The sequence below is a fragment of the Hipposideros armiger genome, unplaced genomic scaffold, assembly GCF_001890085.2.
Source record: "Hipposideros armiger isolate ML-2016 unplaced genomic scaffold, ASM189008v1 scaffold_135, whole genome shotgun sequence".
NCBI lineage: Eukaryota > Metazoa > Chordata > Mammalia > Chiroptera > Hipposideridae > Hipposideros > Hipposideros armiger.
This window is the reverse complement of record NW_017731485.1, coordinates 1,649,036-1,655,985: the sequence shown is the minus strand read 5'-3', so window position 1 is coordinate 1,655,985 and position 6,950 is coordinate 1,649,036. Positions and strand designations below refer to the sequence as shown.

General features: G+C 48.6%; 1 pseudogene; it reads left to right on the top strand.

The window, feature by feature from the left end:
* The first annotated feature begins 428 nt into the window (after positions 1-428).
* LOC109386537 (UBX domain-containing protein 8 pseudogene) lies at positions 429-3,912 on the top strand (annotated as a pseudogene).
* The last annotated feature ends 3,038 nt before the right edge of the window (positions 3,913-6,950 follow it).

Sequence of the window (6,950 nt, the reverse complement as noted above, 5' to 3'; positions counted from 1 at the left end):
CCTCCTTTCTCTCTTTGCTCCATCTCGGCTAATGGTACGTCCCAGTGGTCTACAACCAACACCTTGGAATTGCCTCTCTTCTCTCACACCTTACATCCAATCCATCAGCATGGACTGTGGGCTCTCCTTTCAGAATAGGCCCCAAATCTGACCGCGTCTCACAGCCTCTACCGCGAGCGTCTCAATCCACCATCATCTTTCACTGGAATTATGGCAATACTCTCCCACCTTTCGCTTTGCCCCAGTTACGTGTGCACATAACAGCCAGCATGATTCTTGCGATGCTGTTAAAACAGACACTGGGTTTATCCCTGTCTCCAGCTTCAAACCCTCCACCTGTGTTCTAAAATAAGATAATCAAATAAGACTCATGTCCGGAACGATTCTGCAAGACCCTGCAAGGTGGGACTCGTGCCTACTTGGCATTCATGACCTATGTCCTTGACCTCTTGACCTGTCAAAGGTAAAAACAGTGTCTTGTTTTAAAGTAGTTGTAAACTCTGTGAAGTTGAGCATCTTTTTATGCTTATTTGCCATTTCGATGTCACATTTTATCCTATTTTTTTTAAAGATTTTTATTGGGGAATTGGGGGGGATGGGAACAGTGCTGGGGAATTGGGGGAAGGGGAACAGACAAGTTGCTGTCGTTTTTGTTCTTCAGTCTAGTTGTGGAGGACGTTGCTTCACTGGCCCAAGTTGGCACCATCATTGCGCTCTTCCCGGGCGAGGCAGATCAGTCGCCGGCTTCTGGACGGCCGCTCACTGCGGCTGCTGGCCGCTCACTGCGGCTGCTGGCCGCTCACGCTGGCTGCTGGCTACACACGGCAGCCCATGGCAACCCACTGCCACAGGGGCTGCAGCCTCTGCCGTCGCCGGCGACTCACGGCAGCCCAGCTCCAGGTTGAGCTGTTGTTCAGCATCTTAGCTGTGGAGGGCAGTGTCACTGGCCCTCATATGTGGGATCCGAACCGGGGCCCTCTGGCATCCCAAGCCAGTTCTTAACCATCGCGCCACTCGGCCGCCCTATCCCATTTTTTTCTAATGTGTTTTTACGTTGTTGCTTTTCCCTTTTGTTGTTTTGACATTGTCTTTTTGATTTTTAAGACATCTTTGTAGTCTTGGGAAATTTTCTTTTATTTTTTATACAGGCTGTGAATGTTTCCCAGTTTTTTTTTTGGCTTGGAATATGTATATATATATATACATATCCGTCCATACAGAGATTTGAATTTTCACACAGTCAGAGTTGCCAATCTTTTCTCCATGGTTTCTAGGCTCTATTTCATGTTTAGAAAGGCCCTCTCCAGCTCAAGTTTATAAGAAAACCCATCTAAGATTTCTTCTGGTATTGTATGTTTTCAGTTTGCATCTAAACCTTTATTCTACCTGGAATTCCTTTTGGTATAAGGAAGTAGGGGCACAGCTTTATTTCCCCCCCCAAAAGACAGAGGTACCAAATGTTATTTATTGAATTATTCACATTCCCCCGCTGACTTGAAATGTGACTTTTATCATATGCCAAATTTCCGTATGTATTTGGGTCTATTCCTGAATTTCTTGTCTGTTTCTTGTCTGTATATTCCTGCATGATTACCACAGATTTTATTGCACCTTTATAATATATTTAAATATCTATTAGAACTAGTTCACCCTCAATCCTTTTACTTTCCAGAGCTTTCCTGGCTACCCTTGTTTTAATTTTTTTAATAGCTTTATTGAGACATAATTCACATAGCATACAATTTACCCTTTAAAGTGTACAATTAAATAGATTTAGTATCTTCACAGATATGTGCAACCATCACCAGTTAATTTCAGCACATTTTCATTACTTCAAAAATAAATCGTGGGCCGGCCGAGTGGCGCTCAATATCGTTAGTCATTAGGAAATGCCAAGTCAAAACCACCATGAGAGCCGGCTGAGTGGCGCGATGGTTGAGAACTGGCTTGGGACGCCAGAGGGCCCTGGTTTGGATCCCACATATGAGGGCCAGTGACACTGCCCTCCACAGCTAAGATGCTGAACAACAGCTCAACCTGGAGCTGGGCTGCCGTGAGTTGCCGGTGACGGCATAAGCTGCAGCCCCTGCGGCAGTGGGTTGCCATGGGCTACTGTGTGTAGCCAGCAGCCAGCGTGAGTGGCAGTCCAGAGGCCGGCAACTGATCTGCCTCGCCCGGGAAGAGCACAATGATGGTGCCAACTTGGGCCAGTGAAGCGACATCCTCCACAACTAGACTGAAGAACAAAAAGACAGCAACTTGTCTGTTCCCCTTCCCCCAATTCCCCAGCACTGTTCCCATCCCCCCAATTCCCCAATTAAAAAAAAAATCGTGTACCCTTTAGCTGTAACCCCTTTCCGCCTGGCTCCCCTGCCCTCAGCAACCACTAATCTGCTTTCTGTCTCTATGGCGATGTTTCCTGTAAATGGAATCATAAAATACATGGACTCTTGTGACTGGTTTATTTTGCTCGGCTTAGCGTTTTCAGCATTCACCCAGGTTGTGGCATGTGTCAGCACTTCATGCCTTTTTATCGCTGAAAAATATTCCCCTGTAGAGATACACCACACTGTGTTACCCAGCCATCAATGGACACTTGAGGTGTCCCCCTCCAGGAGCTACTGTGATGGATGCTGCTGTGGACACTCATGTACCAGTTTTTGTTTGAACACCTGTTTTCCATTTTGGGGGAGGGGGGGTACAGACCTAGAAGTGGAATTGCTCAGACGGCGATTCTGTGTAAACCTCCAAGCTGTGAGCAGCTGCATCATTTTACGTTTCTACTGTTCCCCACATCCTGGCCCAAGGCTGGTTATTTTCCGTTGTTTTTGTTTTGTTTTGTTTTGAGTTTCTAGCCACTCTAGTGGGTGTGAAGTGATAGTACAGTGTGGTTTTATTTGTATTTCCTTGGTGACTAATGATGTTGAGCATTTTGTGTGTGTGTGTGTGTGTGTGTGCGCGCACGCGCGCGCGCGCGCGCACGCGCGCACTCATTGGCCATTTGTATATCTTTGGAGAAATGCTTATTTAAGATTTTTTGCTCATTTAAAAATTGATTCCCTTCCTCCCAGACATGGGACTTCGGCCACCATAGCATCCCGAGGGGTCGTTGGCATTTTTCTCCTCTGCTGTCCCCCTCATGTGTCGGAGTTCCATCGTGGGATCCTGGATCTAGGAATTAAAGGCACAATTTTGCTGTGTGGTCGGATCGTCTTAGTGCTTGCTCTTCTTACTTTATTTCTGCGACTACCTCATGGCTTAACTCATTTAAATCTTGCCAAGATTATCTGAAAGAAGACAAGAAGGAGAAAAGGCAAAAACTTAGGAGAAAGAAACAAAAGACACAGGGTGAAAGGCCAGCAGATACAGAGAGAATGTTGAAAACCTCACCAAGAAATAAAAAACAGAACAACCGAAAAAGCGCTTTTATCAGATGGTAGGTGAAACCCAGAAGCCAGCAATGGCCATAAACTTGGGGGTGAGGAAGGTTTACTTGGTGCTTGAAAATGAGATTCAGACATCGTCTGAAACAGCAGACGGAGAAACAGCAGAGACGGGACTCGTCCAAGCCTTGACCCAAAGTTTCACAACCTGCTGAACAGCCCTCTCAGGTGGGGTGCTGGGCGGTCCTTGACTTACCTGTGGAACCTCTGAAATAGCTAAAGAAGTAGTCGCTGTTGCTCTCCGATGTCCAAGCGGGAATGTCCTGAGGGGAAGTTGTTTCCGTCATGCCATTCACAGGTCTTCCTTGACTGGATGATGAAAACTAGGTACCACACATCCCTATATCACAGCCTTTTTACTTCCTTCCCCAAAAGGTGCCTGGAAGTTAAGCGAGGCAGGTCACTGCAGGCCAAAGGACTAAGGGTGGACCCTGTACTCCGTGTGGAAGAGAAAAAACAGAGTGACTAGTTCAGAAAGGAGAACTGCCTGTTCTACCTAAGATGGGTTATGCCACAACCTTACAGGACAACAAAGAATTAGCATCAGAGTCATGCTGTATCTTCACTGAGCTCAAAGCAGTTAACACTTTAACGTTGATGCCCACGGGAATAGATAAGACACAAAGGCTTAGAAATGGCTTGCTGTCTGCATATAATAATTTATGGAGTGTGCCAAATGAGAACTAGGTGAAAATGTATACCATAAGGCATACGGTTTATATGTTATATTTTTCCTGGCTTATGTCATTTATTAGTATGTTGGGACACAAGGTCATGACTTTGGTTTCTGCTTCTTCAATCCATTTTACCACACTGCGTCTTTCACAGTTCAAAACCTTACAAAGTCTTACCCTGCTATATTTCTAGAAATTAAAAACTTTCAAGAAGTTTCAAAGCTCTTTAAAGTTTTAAAGCTTCTTTAAAGCTTTCAAGTTCTTTTTGATAGGTATTCGTGTTTAAGACTTGTATTTTGCCTTGCATTAAATTGTAACATTTACACCCGTTCCAGGTGGACCGATCTTTTTAAATATGAAACAGTGAAACATGAAACAATTTCGGTTAGGGGGTCGGCCAAGTGGCACGATGGTTAAGAACTCGCTTGGGATGCCAGAGGGCCCCGGTTCGGATCCCACATATGAGGGCCAGTGACACTGCCCTCTACAGCTAAGATGCTGAACAACAGCTCGACCTGGAGCTGGGCTGCCGTGAGTTGTTGGCGACGGCGTAGGCTGCAGCCTCTGTGGCAGTGGGTTGCCATGGGCTACTGTGTGTAGCCAGCAGCCAGCGTGAGCGGCCAGCAGCCGCAGTGAGTGGCCGTCCAGAAGCCGGCGACTGATCTGCCTCGCCCAGGAAGAGCGCAATGATGGTACCAACTTGGGCCAGTGAAGCAACGTCCTCCACAACTAGACTGAAGAACAAAATGACAGCAACTTGTCTGTTCCCCTTTCCCCAATTCCCCAATAAAAAAAACAAAAAACAAACAAACAAACAAAAAAACAATTTCGGTTAGGCTGTCCAGAGGTGGGCGGCCCATCTGCCTCACCTGGGAAGAGTGCAATGATAATACCAACATGGGCCAGTGAAGCTACGTCCTCCACAACTAGACTGAAGAACAAAAGGACAGCAACTTGTCTGTTCTCCTTCCCCCATTCCCCAACGCTGTTCCCCTCCCCCAATTCTCCAATAAAATCTTTAAAAAACAAAAAACAAAAAACAAATTTGGTTATCTGTTTTCTTGTTGACTTGTACCAGCTCTGTAGTCCCCTCACTGTTCTCGCATCTGCGTTTTCTTTCCAGTTGTGTGGGCTTCCCAGAGAATGGCTCGCCTGAATCCTGCCCACCAGCTTCTGCAAATGAAAGCCTCCCCAAAGCATCTCTCCTTCCAACGCCCTGAGAAGATGTAGCCTCGGATACTGCGAAGTTGATTTAAACCCTACTTTGTGTGTGCTCCAGCTCAGCGTTTTCCTGCAGGCTCGTGATGGCTTGGGGATGGGAGTAGTTAATTAGGCTCTGGCCTGATTTATGGAGAGTGGCACTGACTCAGAGATGACAGCTGGAGAAGCACTTTCCAAGATCAGCATCCCACGCGTGGGCCTGAGGTGATGATTGCCACATCCCAGGGACCCGCCCCTCCTCCTGGGTTCGGAGCCTAACCCTGCCTGCACGCACAGCCCAGCGTGGTAGGTGGCTGGGGAGCAGTGTGCTCTCTGCCGGCTTCAGTCCTTGGGGCGTGGGGGCCGCGTCTGAAAGGGAACCCAGCATTCCTTGTGCCAGCCGTTTAATCCTTGGGACATCTGAAAGAGAAGTCAGCGCTTCTTAACTCAGTCTTTTCGAGGCTTATCTGATGCACGCCTCTGCCTGGGGCGCTAGCGTCCACAGTTTATCTCTCCAGGGCGAGTATGAACTTGAACCCTTGTAATGATCGGCTTTCATTCCCCCCACGCCTGGGAAATTTGTGTATCATGTGTGATTATGATAGGAAGAGGGGGGGGATGATGATAGATTCACGTCTGGACACTTGGGGTGCTTCTTCATTTACAACAGAGTTTCTCAACCTTTTTTTTTATTATGGTCCCCACCTGAGTATTTTTAGACGTTTTCCCCTCCCTAATCGCCCATCTCCTATGAAATTCTAAGACCACTGATGTATCTGCTCATGTACCACAGGTATATCTGTACTTTATACATAAAAAGAATAAGATTTTTAGCCCTCTTGAGGGAAGATGCGGTTCCTACCGAGGATACAGGCTTTACCTAGCTCACACCTGGCCGCCCTGGCAGGCTCCGCCCACAGAACAGCAGGAAGAAGGCGACCGGGCAGGTGCTGGGATGGGTGTGTGAGCTCGGGCTTCTCGGGCGCTCAGCAAAGCGCCGGGGGCGCACGGAGAGTGCTCGGGAAGCAGCCCTTGTTGTTGCTGTTCATCATTGCTGTTATTTTAAGCTTGGTCACAGCATTGTTTGTAACCCTCTCGCAGGCGGTGGCTTCCCGCTGTCCCTGAGGGCTGCTCAGAGGAGGAAGTCGTGGCCGAGGCCCTGGGGCTCCTAAGGGCGTGGATCGGGCTGGGTGGGGGCTGACCACCCACTGACTTAAATGTGGCAGCTGCTCCCCCGCAGCAGCGGGGACCTCCTGGTGTCAGACTTTTAACTTCTCTGGAGGCGCCGGGAGTCTGGGTTTTGGGTTCCGTCTCCTGATCTGTAAGCATTGGCTCCATTAAACAACAACGATAACGCTCCAGGGACCAAGCCGCAGAGATGGAGCAAGACACACTGGCTTGTCCGGAGTGAGTCACAGAGCTGGGTTTCCGTCCACGTCTCCAACTTCGCCCCTCACGACCCCACATCACCCCGGGCTGGGAGTCCATCAGCGCGTCTCCCTCCTGCCTGGGGAGGGGGACCCGGCTGGGGCCATTCCGCATGGGGCGTAATGCGGCCAGCGCGCCCCCATCTCACCCGACGCCCCTTTCTAGAAGGTCCTGCAGGGGGACAGCTCGGGACCTCCAGCCTGAC